Source organism: Triturus cristatus, chromosome 5_1 (genome assembly GCF_964204655.1).
Source record: "Triturus cristatus chromosome 5_1, aTriCri1.1, whole genome shotgun sequence".
Classification (NCBI taxonomy): domain Eukaryota; kingdom Metazoa; phylum Chordata; class Amphibia; order Caudata; family Salamandridae; genus Triturus; species Triturus cristatus.
In genome coordinates this window covers 314042087-314058344 of record NC_140587.1, presented here as the reverse complement: position 1 = coordinate 314058344, position 16258 = coordinate 314042087, and the positions used below count along the sequence as shown (strand labels likewise).

General features: G+C 40.8%; 1 protein-coding gene across 1 annotated transcript in view; it reads right to left on the bottom strand.

Annotated features, from left to right (window-relative positions):
- The window catches only part of SNTB1 (syntrophin beta 1), a 478004-nt gene that overhangs the window by 120709 nt on the left and 341037 nt on the right, over nucleotides 1-16258 (bottom strand). The gene's annotated exons all lie outside the window — the stretch shown is intronic.

The following is a 16258-nucleotide window of genomic DNA, read 5'->3' as shown; positions in this document are numbered from 1 at the left end:
CTCCCCCTTTCCATCTAATGCAACTGTGAAATCACCAGAGCAAGACGCAATAAATCTCTGCCTATAATTCCTCTATGCACACAGAGTCATGTTTTCACATTAGTCCCAAAACGAAATTTCTTTGCCATTTTTAAAGCACACTTACTGCTCTTTTTTTTTTCGGGGCAAGTGAAAATCACTTTTACAGACTGACACATTATGAAACCTTTTTTTTTAATTTATTTAATTGCACTTGTCCAAGCTGTTTTTTTCAGACCACCACCATGTGTATTCGCGGTGACTGCCTACACTCCAGCAAGGGCAACCAGCCTTAGTGATGCTGAATGTATTTGCATTACAGACTTAAACCTAAAAACCCCACTCGCTTGTGAATACTGTGCATGACTATACATGGCAAGCACATGGGTGTGTGCTAAGACTCTGCTTCTTCCCCCAAAAATTCGCTCCCCCTTTCCATCTAATGCAACTGTGAAATCACCAGAGCAAGACGCAATAAATCTCTGCCTATAATTCCTCTATACACACAGAGTCATTTTTTCACATTAGTCCCAAAACGAAATTTCTTTGCCATTTTGAAAGCACACTTACTGCTCTTTTTTTTTCGGGCCAAGTGAAAATCACTTTTTACAATTGGAAATCACTTTTACAGACTGACACATTATAAAACCACTTTTTTTGATTTATTTAAATGCACATGTCCAAGCTGTTTTTTCAGACCACCACCATGTGTATTCTCTGTGACTGCCTACACTCCAGCAAGGGCAACCAGCCTTAGTGATGCTGAATGTATTTGCATTACAGACTGAAACCTGAAAACCCCACTCACTTCTAAATACTGTGCATGACTATACATGGCAAGCACATGGGTGTGTGCTAAGACTCTGCTTCTTCCCCCAAAAATTCGCTCCCCCTTTCCATCTAATGCAACTGTGAAATCACCAGAGCAAGACGCAATAAATCTCTGCCTATAATTCCTCTATGCACACAGAGTCATTTTTTCACATTAGTCCCAAAACGAAATTTCTTTGCCATTTTTAAAGCACACTTACTGCTCTTTTTTTTTTCGGGGCAAGTGAAAATCACTTTTTACAATTGGAAATCACTTTTACAGACTGACACATTATGAAACCTTTTTTTTAAATTTATTTAATTGCACTTGTCCAAGCTGTTTTTTTCAGACCACCACCATGTGTATTCGCGGTGACTGCCTACACTCCAGCAAGGGCAACCAGCCTTAGTGATGCTGAATGTATTTGCATTACAGACTTAAACCTAAAAACCCCACTCGCTTGTGAATACTGTGCATGACTATACATGGCAAGCACATGGGTGTGTGCTAAGACTCTGCTTCTTCCCCCAAAAATTCGCTCCCCCTTTCCATCTAATGCAACTGTGAAATCACCAGAGCAAGACGCAATAAATCTCTGCCTATAATTCCTCTATACACACAGAGTCATTTTTTCACATTAGTCCCAAAACGAAATTTCTTTGCCATTTTGAAAGCACACTTACTGCTCTTTTTTTTTCGGGCCAAGTGAAAATCACTTTTTACAATTGGAAATCACTTTTACAGACTGACACATTATAAAACCACTTTTTTTGATTTATTTAAATGCACATGTCCAAGCTGTTTTTTCAGACCACCACCATGTGTATTCTCTGTGACTGCCTACACTCCAGCAAGGGCAACCAGCCTTAGTGATGCTGAATGTATTTGCATTACAGACTGAAACCTGAAAACCCCACTCACTTCTAAATACTGTGCATGACTATACATGGCAAGCACATGGGTGTGTGCTAAGACTCTGCTTCTTCCCCCAAAAATTCGCTCCCCCTTTCCATCTAATGCAACTGTGAAATCACCAGAGCAAGACGCAATAAATCTCTGCCTATAATTCCTCTATGCACACAGAGTCATTTTTTCACATTAGTCCCAAAACGAAATTTCTTTGCCATTTTTAAAGCACACTTACTGCTCTTTTTTTTTTCGGGGCAAGTGAAAATCACTTTTTACAATTGGAAATCACTTTTACAGACTGACACATTATGAAACCACTTTTTTTGATTTATTTAAATGCACATGTCCAAGCTGTTTTTTCAGACCACCACCATGTGTATTCTCTGTGACTGCCTACACTCCAGCAAGGGCAACCAGCCTTAGTGATGCTGAATGTATTTGCATTACAGACTTAAACCTTAAAACCCCACTCGCTTCTAAATACTGTGCATGACTATACATGGCAAGCACATGGGTGTGTGCTAAGACTCTGCTTCTTCCCCCAAAAATTCGCTCCCCCTTTCCATCTAATGCAACTGTGAAATCACCAGAGCAAGACGCAATAAATCTCTGCCTATAATTCCTCTATGCACACAGAGTCATGTTTTCACATTAGTCACAAAACGAAATTTCTTTGCCATTTTTAAAGCACACTTACTGCTCTTTTTTTTTTCGGGGCAAGTGAAAATCACTTTTACAGACTGACACATTATGAAACCTTTTTTTTTAATTTATTGAATTGCACATGTCCAAGCTGTTTTTTCAGACCACCACCATGTGTATTCTCTGTGACTGCCTACACTCCAGCAAGGGCAACCAGCCTTAGTGATGCTGAATGTATTTGCATTACAGACTTAAACCTGAAAACCCCACTCGCTTCTAAATACTGTGCATGACTATACATGGCAAGCACATGGGTGTGTGCTAAGACTCTGCTTCTTCCCCCAAAAATTCGCCCCCCTTTCCATCTAATGCAACTGTGAAATCACCAGAGCAAGACGCAATAAATCTCTGCCTATAATTCCTCTATGCACACAGAGTCATGTTTTCACATTAGTCCCAAAACGAAATTTCTTTGCCATTTTGAAAGCACACTTACTGCTCTTTTTTTTTCGGGCCAAGTGAAAATCACTTTTTACAATTGGAAATCACTTTTACAGACTGACACATTATGAAACCACTTTTTTTGATTTATTTAAATGCACATGTCCAAGCTGTTTTTTCAGACCACCACCATGTGTATTCTCTGTGACTGCCTACACTCCAGCAAGGGCAACCAGCCTTAGTGATGCTGAATGTATTTGCATTACAGACTTAAACCTGAAAACCCCACTCGCTTCTAAATACTGTGCGTGACTATACATGGCAAGCACATGAGTGTGTGCTAAGACTCTGCTTCTTCCCCCAAAAATTCGCTCCCCCTTTCCATCTAATGCAACTGTGAAATCACCAGAGCAAGACGCAATAAATCTCTGCCTATAATTCCTCTATGCACACAGAGTCATGTTTTCACATTAGTCCCAAAACGAAATTTCTTTGCCATTTTGAAAGCACACTTACTGCTCTTTTTTTTTCGGGCCAAGTGAAAATCACTTTTTACAATTGGAAATCACTTTTACAGACTGACACATTATAAAACCACTTTTTTTGATTTATTTAAATGCACATGTCCAAGCTGTTTTTTCAGACCACCACCATGTGTATTCTCTGTGACTGCCTACACTCCAGCAAGGGCAACCAGCCTTAGTGATGCTGAATGTATTTGCATTACAGACTTAAACCTGAAAACCCCACTCGCTTCTAAATACTGTGCATGACTATACATGGCAAGCACATGGGTGTGTGCTAAGACTCTGCTTCTTCCCCCAAAAATTCGCTCCCCCTTTCCATCTAATGCAACTGTGAAATCACCAGAGCAAGACGCAATAAATCTCTGCCTATAATTCTTCTATGCACACAGAGTCATGTTTTCACATTAGTCCCAAAACGAAATTTCTTTGCCAATTTGAAAGCACACTTACTGCTCTTTTTTTTTTCGGGGCAAGTGTAAATCACTTTTACAGACTGACACATTATGAAACCACCATGTGTAACTACAACAAAAACAATTCCCATTTCTATTATTCATTTCTTAAGTTACCACATACATCCCCTCTCAAACTGTAAACTCACCTTTAAAATTAGTTAGTTGTGAAAGAAATGTGACACTCAAACAGCAGATTATCAGAGCCAGGATCTCTGTTGTGTTCACCTCTCTCCTCTCAGCAGAACCAGATAATGGCAAACTTTCCCTCTATTTTTCCACACATATACATGTAAGTTTCAAATCTCAGTCCTTCCCCCTTTTTTTCAAATGTAATCACACATTTCTATTGGTTGAAAACCAACCCTTTTCCAAAAGTACCCTTCCCCCAACTTGACTTCTGCCTAGTACCCTTCCCCCAACTTGACTTCTGCCTGCTACCATAGCAACAGCTCATGGAACACTGCTGTGTAGAGTTAGGTCAGAAGTTCGACACACAATGTTTCAATTCCACAGAGCAAGAGTGCTTGACTTTTCAAACCTTACAGCAAATCCATAGTACTGTTCTTTGGTTACACATTTTTCTGTACCAATACAAAACATGCTTCTATTAATTTACACATACAGCCTAGTTTTTATTCTAGAATGGTATGAAACAGCCAATCAGTTCTTTTTGTTTTGAAAAAAATATGTATGCCTCCATTTCCAAACTGTCTTTCTTTTCATATTGCCATTCTACTGAAAGACACCTCCTGAGTGCATCCAGTTCTCCTTTGAAGATGTTCACAGTGTGGATTGTAGGGCACAGCTATGTCTTCTGGAGTGAAAAGTTTGCAGAGAAAACAGGTATGGTGAGAGACCTTGCTTTGCCAAATGTAGACATTAAATGGATTGGTCAGAGAGGGTTAAAGTGGCACCAATTGATGCCATTGGTGAAATCCTTCATTCAAATCCAACACCCTGACCTCATAATAGTGCACTGTGGTGGCAATGACCTAGGCACTTTGACTGGGGTAGGTCTGGAAATGCTTATGAAGGACACCTTTGCACAACTGTTTACACTTTTCCCTAAAACTGCCTTTGTGTTTTCCAACATATGCCAAAGGCAAAAATGGAACTGGTCCAATCATTTCTGTCCGCAGATTGACAAAGCAAGAAAGCACGTCAACAAATCTGTTTCTGCTTTCCTCCGTGACTATGGTATGGGTGCCATTTACCACAACAACTTGCGTTATGACATGCAAGACATTTATAGAGGAGATGGTGTGCACTTCAATGATGAAGGGAACAGAGTCTTCCTCTTGAACCTTAGACTCTGCATCGGTACTTACTTGTAGGTACCACTAAAAAAATGACTTCATAAACACAACAGCTCTTTTTAGAGCTCCCTAATTTCTAAACTCTTAAATCTGCTTTTCATTTATTTATTTTTATTTTTTTTACCGTACGCTTACCGTAAGCTTACGGTACGCGTACCCCGTGATTTTTTTTAAAATCAATAAATGTTTTTTTTGTACTTTTCTGTCCTTCTTTGACCCCCTTACAAATGTTAGGGGGTCTGTAACTCTCCTCATTGCCCCCTTTCCTTGTTTTCTCTGTTTTTTTTCTGAGTGAAACACACAAAATGGCGGCCGCCGCTTCCTGGTTTCGGCCGATTCGAATGTTTACTAAGATCTATGGGCCAATCAGAATCTCCTTCGCGCACGCCATGTTTCTTCCGTACGCTTACCGTAAGCTTACCGTACACGTACCCCGTGATTTTTTTAAAAAATCAATAAATGTTTGTTTTGTACTTTACAGTCCTTCTTTGACCCCCTCACAAATGTAAGGGGGTCTGTAACTCTCCTCATTGCCCCCTTTTCTTGTTTTCACTCTTTTTTTTTCAGAGTGAAACACAGAAAATGGCGGCCGCCGCTTCCTGGTTTCGGCCGATTCGAATGTTTACTAAGATCTAAGAGCCAATCAGAATCGCGCTCGCGCACGCCACCGTACGCTTACCGTAAGCGTACGGTAAGCGTACCGTAAGCGGGCTCAGATATATATATTGATTTAAAGGCTATTTTCTCAGAATCTACTGAACAGATTTACACCAAACCTACAAAAGGCACTTCCTTGACCTAGGGACTACCTCTCTGCCAAATTTTGAGTAATTCTGTTCAGCCGTTCGGGCTGTAGCTCGTTCTAAAGGTCCTATGGAAAAATGCATGGGAAAAACGCGTTTTGGGACCCCCCTTTTATCTCAGCCCCCGCTTGACGGATCCCCCCCGAGACTTTCAGGGTAGGAGCGGAGCGTAGCGCCCCACCTATTTTGAGAAATTCGCGAGGATTCGTCGACCGGCGCCAAAGTTATTCAAAATAGAATGTTGAGGTTTTCCTATGGAAACGTGGTCCTAACTATAACTACCTACTGGCGACCGCCAGTAGGTAATACATACATATATATATACACATATATGTGTATATACACATGCACACACACACACACACATAAATATACACACACATAAGTATATACACACATATATATATATATATACACACACACGTACACACACACACACACACACACACACACACACACACACACACACACACACACACACACACACACACACACACACACACACACACACACACACATATATATATATATATATATATATATATATATATATATACATATATATACACACGCCTGTGTTACGCCCCTGCTAGTCTTCTGCAGTGCACAGCAGGGAGAAGGGGGTTAGGCGCGTAGCCTTCAGCCATCAGGCAATAGGTTCCCATGGGAGTCCCATGTGAAAAATGTTATTTTTTACATTTTTGCCAATGGTGCTGGGGGTGCTTGTGGGTTGGCGGAGGTCATAAGGACCAGGACGTCAGGGTACCCTTACCGTGCCCCTTAATATCTTTTTTTTTTAACTTTTCAGAACATGGGAACCAAGCCCTGTGTCATTTTCTATCATGTTGCAGCCAGCCAATCAGATTGCTCAATTGGGAGTGCGAGTCCTGTACGAACGAGTCGGCAGATGTGAAAAAAGCACTCACAACTAATCACATCGCTCCAATTTTTTTAATTCTGCAGGACTGTCAATATAGCTATATATTTTGGACCTAATTACTCTAAAAAACGAAAACTAAGCTACTAAATAGATTTACACCAAATCACAAAAAGCACACTTTCTGCCAAGTTTGGTGTAATTCTCTTCAGCCGTTTTAGCTGTATCATTGTCTAATTATTCGTATCGAAAATGCAAGGGAAAAAAGTGTTTTGGTCCACCCCCCACTTCTTCTCTGTCCCTGCTTGACGCATCACCCTGAAACTTTCTAGGAAGGAGCTGAGGTAGATAAACGTTTTTTGGAAACTTTCGTTACGATTCATTAATAATAATAAAATAATAAATGAGCTTGTAAAGCGCATGGTAACGCCATCTCGGCGTGTCCCCGCGCTGTGGAGAAAAGTCAGAGCCATGAGATGGCAGTTTAAGAAGAAAACAGAAAGGTTTTTAAAAGTTTCCTAAATAAGGGCTCTGAATCCGCTTGCCTGATATTCATGGGGAGAGAGTTCCATTCTTTGGCAGCCACAACACGAAAGGAACATCCGCCCATTCTGGCTTTCTTGACGCGGGGAATTTTAAGCAATCCAGTTCCCCCAGAGCGGAGAATTCTATTAGGCTCGTATGGGATAGCCAGATCTGTCATATAAAGGGGAGCTTTGTGTGAGATAATCCTATAGCACATTAAAAGAGCTTTAAATAGGACTCTCTTTTTTATGGGGAGCCAGTGCAGAGTGGCTAGGGCTGGCATAGAGGCTGACCTTTTCGGAAGTCTAAGGACTAGGCGTGCTGCTGTGTTTTGGAGTACTTGAAGTCTCCTGAAGTTTTTTTGTGTGGTTCCGAGCAAGAGCACATTGCCATAGTCTATCCTCGAGGTCACTAGAGCATGGGTCATAGAGCGCCTGGCTTCCAGAGGGAGAAGGTCTAGGGTACGGTTCAAGGTCTTCATTACCCCGAAACATTTCCCAACCACTTTATGTACATGGTTATCATAAGAGAGTCTGGGATCAACCCAGATCCCCAGATTCTTAGCTGCTTTACAGGGAGTGGGTAGCGGTCCCAAGCATGATGGCCACCACTCCTTGGTCCAGCTCGCATCCCTTCCTCCAATTACCAGAACCTCCGTTTTTGAGCCATTAAGCTTCAGGCAGTGCTGGGTCATCCAGCCTGCCAAAGCCTGCATGCAGGTTTTAAAATTGTTAGCATCAATGGAGGGTGCTTGAGACAGGGAAAGGAGGAGTTGGGTATCGTCGGCATATGAAACTAATTCAATGCCGTACGATTCAACCACTTTCGCCAAGGGGGCCATGTAGAGATTGAACAGGGTGGGGCTCAGGGCGGAGCCCTGAGGTACCCCCTGTTCTAAAGCTATGCTATTAGAGCGATGCATGCCTCTCTGAACCTGGAAGCAGCGGTTGGTGAGAAAAGCTTTAAGCCAGCCCAGTGCTTCCTGGGTGACCCCGGCTTTGTTCAGACACTGCAGCAGGATGGAGTGTGCCACAGTGTCGAACGCGGCACTAAGGTCAAGCATAATCAAAGCCATAGTCTGGCCCTCATCCGCACCTGCACGTAGGGTTTCGGTCGCTCTCAGAATTAAATGATGCCACAGGTATTAACAAAGCAAAAAAAGCTGTTACTATGGTAACTGTGATTCACATAAACTCAACAATGGCGACTGCTGGTCCAGTGGAACATGGGAATTAAAACCTACACACCTATCAGATCCCTCAAATCTTTTGATAAGAGTCGGCTAGAGTTCCACAAGATAAAGATACATTCTCAGTGTAACAATTTCTTCAACTCATAGGGACAACTGCAAAGATTTGTTTGAGAGTAGGCTTAAAATAATTATTGCTTGGAACACTGCATGTTTGAGTAATCCAGTCATGCTGGCGCTTAGAAACCTTATGGTTTTAGTGGCTTACAAATTAAATGGCATGACTTGGGCTTGCCTTGACTCAAGGACTCTGTTACTTGCTGCCTCCTACAATGCTTTCTTTTCAGAATGCGATTTCTTAACATCAGTGAAACCAATAAAACCTTCAGATAAAAAATGAGAATGGAATAGTATGATAATAGCAAGCTTCACTCATTCATTTATTAGCAAGACCCAGAATTCCAGGTCCCTCACCCTTTATATTGAAGAGGATGGGAAATTAATAAAGCCAACCTTAAGAAACAATGTGTTAAATGTATATATTCTTCCTGAGTGCTATTTGTGCATGGTGCACAATCTATTTTACTGTAATTTGTTAATTCACTTTTTATCAATTTAATTCGAGATTCCTGATGCTACGTTATTTTTTTTTAATAAAATCTGAAGCGAGTCAAAAGAGAGGGCTTTGATACGGTTTGCTACAATGTTACATTATTCAAATGTCCGAAAAATAAAGAAAATAGTTGAACTCTAATTAGAGTTATTTTTGACACGTAGGTAGGGAAGGCAAGGTAGGAGCAAGGTTTCCCCATGTATTATTTCGGTTGATAAAGCTCAGGTAGCTGGGCACCCGTGGTATTTACAGATCCTTGTCTGCCTTGGGGTGATCACTCTGTTGTGAAAGAAGCCGTCACCATGGCGGGTATCTTCACACCGGGAAGTTTGCTGCACTGGCACTGGATTTAAACTGTCAACTCAACTTCTGTTTTTTTTTCTCTTGAGGAAACAAACTCCCCACCTCATCCAACGCTTACACGACATTGAAATACAAGGATATGCACGCCGGCGGATCTGCTCAATCATGACTGGAAGGACCAGTAAGTCAGTTTGGCACTGTACACCTTGGATCCCTTCAATTCTTCTGTGATGTTTGGACAGGATCCTTCCTGATCTCGACCCTCTTCCACGGATACATGATCCCTCTCGCATGCATCATTTGCTCTCACGACATCAACGTCCCACGGTATACCCTTAGGTTATGAGATGACCTCTGAAATAGGATTTCCCCTTCTCCTATGAAAGGCTCTTTCATTGCAAAATATGACCCGATTAGCACCTTTTTTTTATTTTAAATAGAAGCCATGTTTTAGCAGTTTTTATTATCTCCTTGTCTAATTGTTTTATATTGATAACTGTGTTCCAATCAGAATGCCCTTTACTAGGTGATGGCTCCTAATGTCTGAGCCGTCTGTCCATGATGTGCATGCCCACATGCCTGTTGGCATACAGATGCGGGCATCATCTTGCCACCAGCTGTATGCCACAGAGCGTGTCAGTCATTACTGGTAAGGCAAGCTTTACCATGTGCTTGAGAGGCACTGTGGAGACGGAACCCCAGGTGAGCATTGATGGGGCCACCAGCTTGGCAGCAGGTAAAACAGTGCAATTCTTTATGAGGATTTCCATGGCATTTCAGGCACCAATAGCATGGTGTATTCTAAGAATTCTTACTGTTCATGATGAAAAGGCTTTGCAAGGGTGAAGAGTGGTAGTAAAATGCTAATGCCATGTCACCTTATATATTTTTAATGGTCTGGTGTATATTCTAGGGTCAGCTTCACGATGACTGGATTTTGATTCATAATAGGAATAATTCTAAAACAGAAACTCATTTAACATACCTAGATTCTTTTAAGTGGTACACGCTTAACGAAGTTCAAATGGACAGAAGCTACGTAAATATGGTGGGCATGAAAAATTGATATAATGGGACTGATTCACAAAAATAAACGTACGTGTTTGGAAAAGCCTATCTTTTAATGTGCGGAGTTCTCTGCCTTAACTATGGAGTCTCGGCAGTCGTAAAGTTACTATTAAATCGCAGTTTTGTGAATACCACATAAAGTAAAGCTTTACGAACTTGTAAGTTTACATTTGTGAATTAGGCCCTATCTGCTTAAAACGATATAATTAAAAATTAGATTAGTTTAAACGAAAGCTGTAGACACTTTGTTAGCACCAAATTAAAAATATCATTACACTTAAAGGGCTAGACAGCAAAAAATCAGCAACCAGAAGAAAATCTATCTAATTATGGAACAAAAGGGTAGATTTTGTTTCATTTATTGTTAATATTGAAAATACCTCTTTACACTGTACCTATCAGTGAGCATCATTTTCAAGTACAGCGTAGGTGAGAATAACGTGTTACTTGCTAAAAGCATACTCTCATCTCTGATTGGCAAAATCAGGATTGGTGGGATTTTATCCCAGCAAATGGGATTTGTTCAAACATGAATTCTGTCAGACTGGGTACGCCGGTTTTTTGGATTCTGTTTGGTGATCGAGCAGCAAAGTTGGTTGACACCCATGCTCTTGCAAGTCAGTGGGCCTTCCATAATCTTTAAATTCAATTAATTTCACTTACGCTTTATCCAGCGGTGTTTTCTCCATATGCGTTCATATATCTATCGAATGTGTTTTATACAGCTCACAGCACATTGACGGGTAGGAATGCCTCAGAAAAAAGGAGCGTTTTTTTAAATACCTCTAGGCCGATAAACTGATCATGTGAGGTTAGTGAGGGTATAGTACAGCTACAATCTAGTTAATTCAGCTTTTGAAGCAGGTACCATTGCTTATTCACTGAACATGTGGGTCTCAGTTACTAGTTATAAGATTCTTTCCGATTTCTGTTTCTCATAAGGATTCTGAAAAGTAGGTGCTTAGGCTGTGCTTTAATGTTTGGTTTGATGGAAATTCAGAGTTGTGTTAATAGGCCTTTCATGGTTCAGCTCCTCTGTCTCTTCTGAAGCAGGAGGTTACCTGGTGGAGGTGTCTGGATCCTCCTAGCAAAATTCCTAATGCATGATTCACACAAATATGAACTGAATCCTGGCCTCCACCAAGAGCCAGTGAGGTTTAATTTAATCTGGTTCGCTCTGATCATGTTTCCCCCAGTTGATGGCCATGTTCTCTGCTTGGTTTTGTAATCACGGTCTTTGTGGCTTTCAGATGGCCGGTGTATACAAAGTGAACCCTTGCTGTGACTAGTGCTGTGGTAATTTCCTCTCAATAGTTTGTTTCCAACGAAGGTAACATTTTACAACACAGTTTCCTTTAAGAGAAATGGGGCCCTTTAAAGAAAATGTTTACTTGCAAGGTGAAGACGTGGTATTCACAAAAAAGTTTAGAACAAGTATGGAGACCATTGGAATCACTCTGTACCATGATTTTCATCTCAAAACGCCAGCATTTGTTTTGGAAGTGCTCTGCCCTAGGAGAGTTTCAATTGACCAGTTGTTGCTCTACTTCAAGAACTGTATGAAGTATAAAACTATTATTGGTGTTGCGCAATAATCTAGATAAATATCCTATGTATTTTTTGAAGAATTTTTAATCATTGTGGTGAGCTGTTAAGGACGCCAAGTTTGGCAGATATGACCCTATGCTGGTCCACAGACATTGTTTGCTGATTGGGGATATATAATTTGATCTAGTCCGGCGCCATGACTGACATTCCCATCCAATCCATTGGCCGTTTAGTAAAATGATGTGATCCAATATTGTATTGTTTGCTGCCAACAGACCTAGAAACATCCGGGATGTCTGGTGTGTTTTTTTTTAATGTCAAAAGTAATGAGGAAGTTTTCTCTGAGCTTTGTTACTGGTGCATCTCTTCCTCTCAGGGTCTGAATCCTGATTGGAGGTCATGTTGTAGACTGTATTGTTACATGAGCTCTCCACAGTTTCCTTCCAAATGTTTAAGGAATTTGCCTGGGTGTGGCGGGTTAGAAAATGGCCCGTAGATAGCAAAGCCTTTCAAGTTAGCTTTTCACAGTGGTAAGATGACTGCCTTCATTGGCAGCAGATACACTTTTTCTTGTGTTGTGATTTGTTGATTGCAACGTTGATGTTCGGAGAAAGATACACTTATCCAGCGTATATTTTTGAAGCAAAACATTAGTATTTCTCAGAAATGTGTGTACCATAACTCTAACTTTTAATTTTGCCCCACCTTTTCATCTTTAACCTTTTCATATTTGTTTTTATATATATAGTATATGGTGATCCAGGTAACACAATAATCTAATTGTGACTTGTCTGTGGCCTGTAGACTGCTAAAATGCCTTGCTTAGCCCTCGTTGTAGTACTAGAAGTGCATAATACATGGCTTGCTTTCCTAGCTACAATATAACACTGTATTTGTGTTTAGTGCCTTCTGGACTGAAAGCTGACTTCTTGTCTTCTGTCTTGTCAAGTACCATACTATTTCCTTGATTATGAATTAGGCATAACGGTTATTCCTGCATGGCAATGTAAATAGAGCATGAGTTTATTGACCCTTTGGATCATGAATTAAAAGCCGCATGCAATATTTACCACATGTGCTAAATGCCTCATGTCCATTGTCCACAGACGCCGTTTATCACATGTGCTATTTACTGTGTGTGATATATAATACCTCCAGTTAAAAACAAGTGGTAAATGTGCCTGGAAGTATAGAAAATGTAATAAAAGTTGTTAAACAATATAAAAATAAGCCTTAATGTTAAGTACCAAATGTGGTACATAACGCACCCGATAAATAACGCATGCACAAAACATCTGGAAGTGCCCGTTTTCACGCACTGGAAGCTCCTAGAGTGTGAAAATGAATCCCTAGATAGCAGAAACAGCCGGAACAGTCAATAGAACGACCTCAGGACACCCCAAAAGCACACCAACATCACCTTCCTGTGAGGCAGACAGACAGACAGTCCTTTTTTATGGCAAAATCAGCTTAAAACGAGGTAAACAGAATCCATAGCCCTCATCTGACATCTCTCAGTCATCAGAAGCAGAAACCTGCAATTTCTTCCATCAAAGAGCACAACAATGTAAGGGGGCACATGTTTACGGAGTCTGAGCTGTAGGTCCTGGCCAAGGCGGTGAAGAGACACAATGACTGTCTAAGTAAGTACAATTTTATTGTAACACATTAATTAACACCCATCTTACCATGTGACAGTTAAAGGCTTACAAGCTTTAGACACAAATCTGGTAACTTTAGAGGTACCGGTTGGTTAATATCCAAAATTTGATTTCACCATTAAATTGCATCTTGAATAACTGTTGAAATGAGTCTTTAACATTTTTCTCTAGATGGTACCAATCCAAATGTAGCATGTAATAAATGTAACAATGTAGCCCAAAGGTTTCATATCAAAGCAGCCAGTCTTGCTACAGTGAAAATTGTTTTGGGGTATATTTCACTAGAAGGACATATTCAACATGGCCTACTTTCAAATATGAGGCACCCTGACCTCATAGGCAATAACGCCTACTAAGGGGTAACTAAAAAATTCTGCCATCCTAAAAGGGCGCTTAAACCCATGTTTTAATTCATCTGTAAATCTGGATTACTCAGAGGCCACCTTAAGGGAGGAAGCAGTGCTTTACAAAAATTCCATATAAAAAAAATACATTAATATAAACAACAGTTTTCAAGCCCAGATATGTAGTGTACTTTTGCTCATAATCAATAAATGCTAAAGATGTTTGTAAAAATCTGTTTAATTTTAAATGAAAATTTACATCTAGACAGCTGCGTGGACTACCAACATATTTATTGCAGTAAATGTTCAATAAAATGGTCTGCGGTTGGCAGCCTCATCAGAGACATGTCATAACATTTTTAAAGTTCCTTTTAAACCTTATGGGTAGTTTCAAGGCCTACTTTGATGTAAATGGATTACCTGAAAGTGCTTTATTACTTGTTACTCGATGAAGAAAGTGTGATTTATTATGCCGGTATTTCGTGTAACGCTTTTTATGTGAAAAGCCAAAAATAATGTCTATACGCAACATACCATATTTTTTAGGGTAAATCTAACATAGGAGAACGGAACAACTTGAATGAACAGAATGTGAGTGGCTGCTGTTTGCATAATGTGCGATTTATTTCTTATTTTTTCTACAAAATGTGTCCTCTCAACTATTTTAGACGTTTCATGCTGAAAACAGTATTACATTCTGGGTTTGAGTAAATTTGTGTCATTTTCCCAAAATCTTGCAAAATCGTGCAAAAGAAATATAGGTGAGTTTTGCACACCTCTAATTCAAAGATGCTTGAAGGCACACCTCTTAGTTTCAGCCCCTCCGATTATTTTCAGGTAGATTTGTGGATATCACAAGCTGCACACAGGCCACTTCCCATGCACTATTTACTTGCTCTGATCCCAAACCATAAAAACGCTTTACCTTTACTATTTTAACAGTTCTATTTCCCCATCCTCACCCTTGAAACAGTCCAACCGTAGATCTACAGTTGAAAAATATGCACTTGTTTCTGAGTTTGGAGCAACAATGCAGTCCTTAAACCGGTAACCACTATCCCTCTCTCCCCCTAGAGGAATGCTTGAAACAACTGCATGCAGTTTGGTTCCCAAAGCAATGGACAGTAGGACACTTGTAAGATTTCAAGGACATAGGACAAGATGTGGCATACCCATTCATAATCCAGAGATGTGCAATGTACACATCGTGTGGTTTGTCTAAGGGAAAGCAATTTGTGATATAAAATGTAAAGTAATTTTGCCATATCACAAATTGAACATATTAAGGGGTGGTCATTGCCTAATGATTATTAATTAATCAGGTCGCAATTTGCGATCCCCCTCATGATTGGCTGGGAGTGCATGATGGCACTCATCGAGGCGCAGCAGACCCGTGTCACTGCATTTGCTTTGCCATGATAAACCTTTTCGAAAAAGAAAAAAAAACCCAGCTCATGTGCATTAAAGGCGCAGGTACTGCTTTAAAAGCACAAAACCCCGTTTGGGAAGACATCATGGGGAGCAGTCAGTAGTCGTCTGCACTGGTAGCTGCTCTCAATCCGAAGTGGCAAGGCAGCGCGGGGGAAATATCTTTAAAATAAAAAAACAAGGACAAAATAATGGAAACAAAATAAATAAAAGAGTACTTACCTGCTGCTGCCGGATGCCGCCTTGCTCCTCTGCTCTTGTCCTGATCCTCACCTCCCGGCCGTCCACAAACTGGTGCACACCGCGCAGGCTCTCAAATGTCAATCCAGACGCTGCTCTTATGCTGGGAATACTATTACCCAGCATGACGGAAGCGCTGGAATTGGTCTGAGTGGCCTAGTTTGTCAGTCTGTGTCAGTTCTCCACCTGACTATGCCGCACAGCTCGGGTTGGAGAAACGCTAAATGCGCATGTCAGTTTGGCCTTACTAAGACATCCGGCCAAACCGACATGCGCACTTCCAGTGCACACCAGTCCTCCTCTCTGCTGCTAACTCTCGTTACGATGGACCCGCCCCTGCCCTAAGGCTCGGCTGGCTCTTTGAAAAACAAAATGACAATAACATTATTTTATTCTAGTCTTATTTTTCACGCTTTCCTCTGCTGGCAGTCAGGAGAGGGGCGACACTCCTCTGCCATAACTTAGGAGCTGTCGCTGGTCGTCTGGCTACCAACTGGTTAGCATCCTCTTTGTAAATTGATTACCACTGCAACCCAAAGG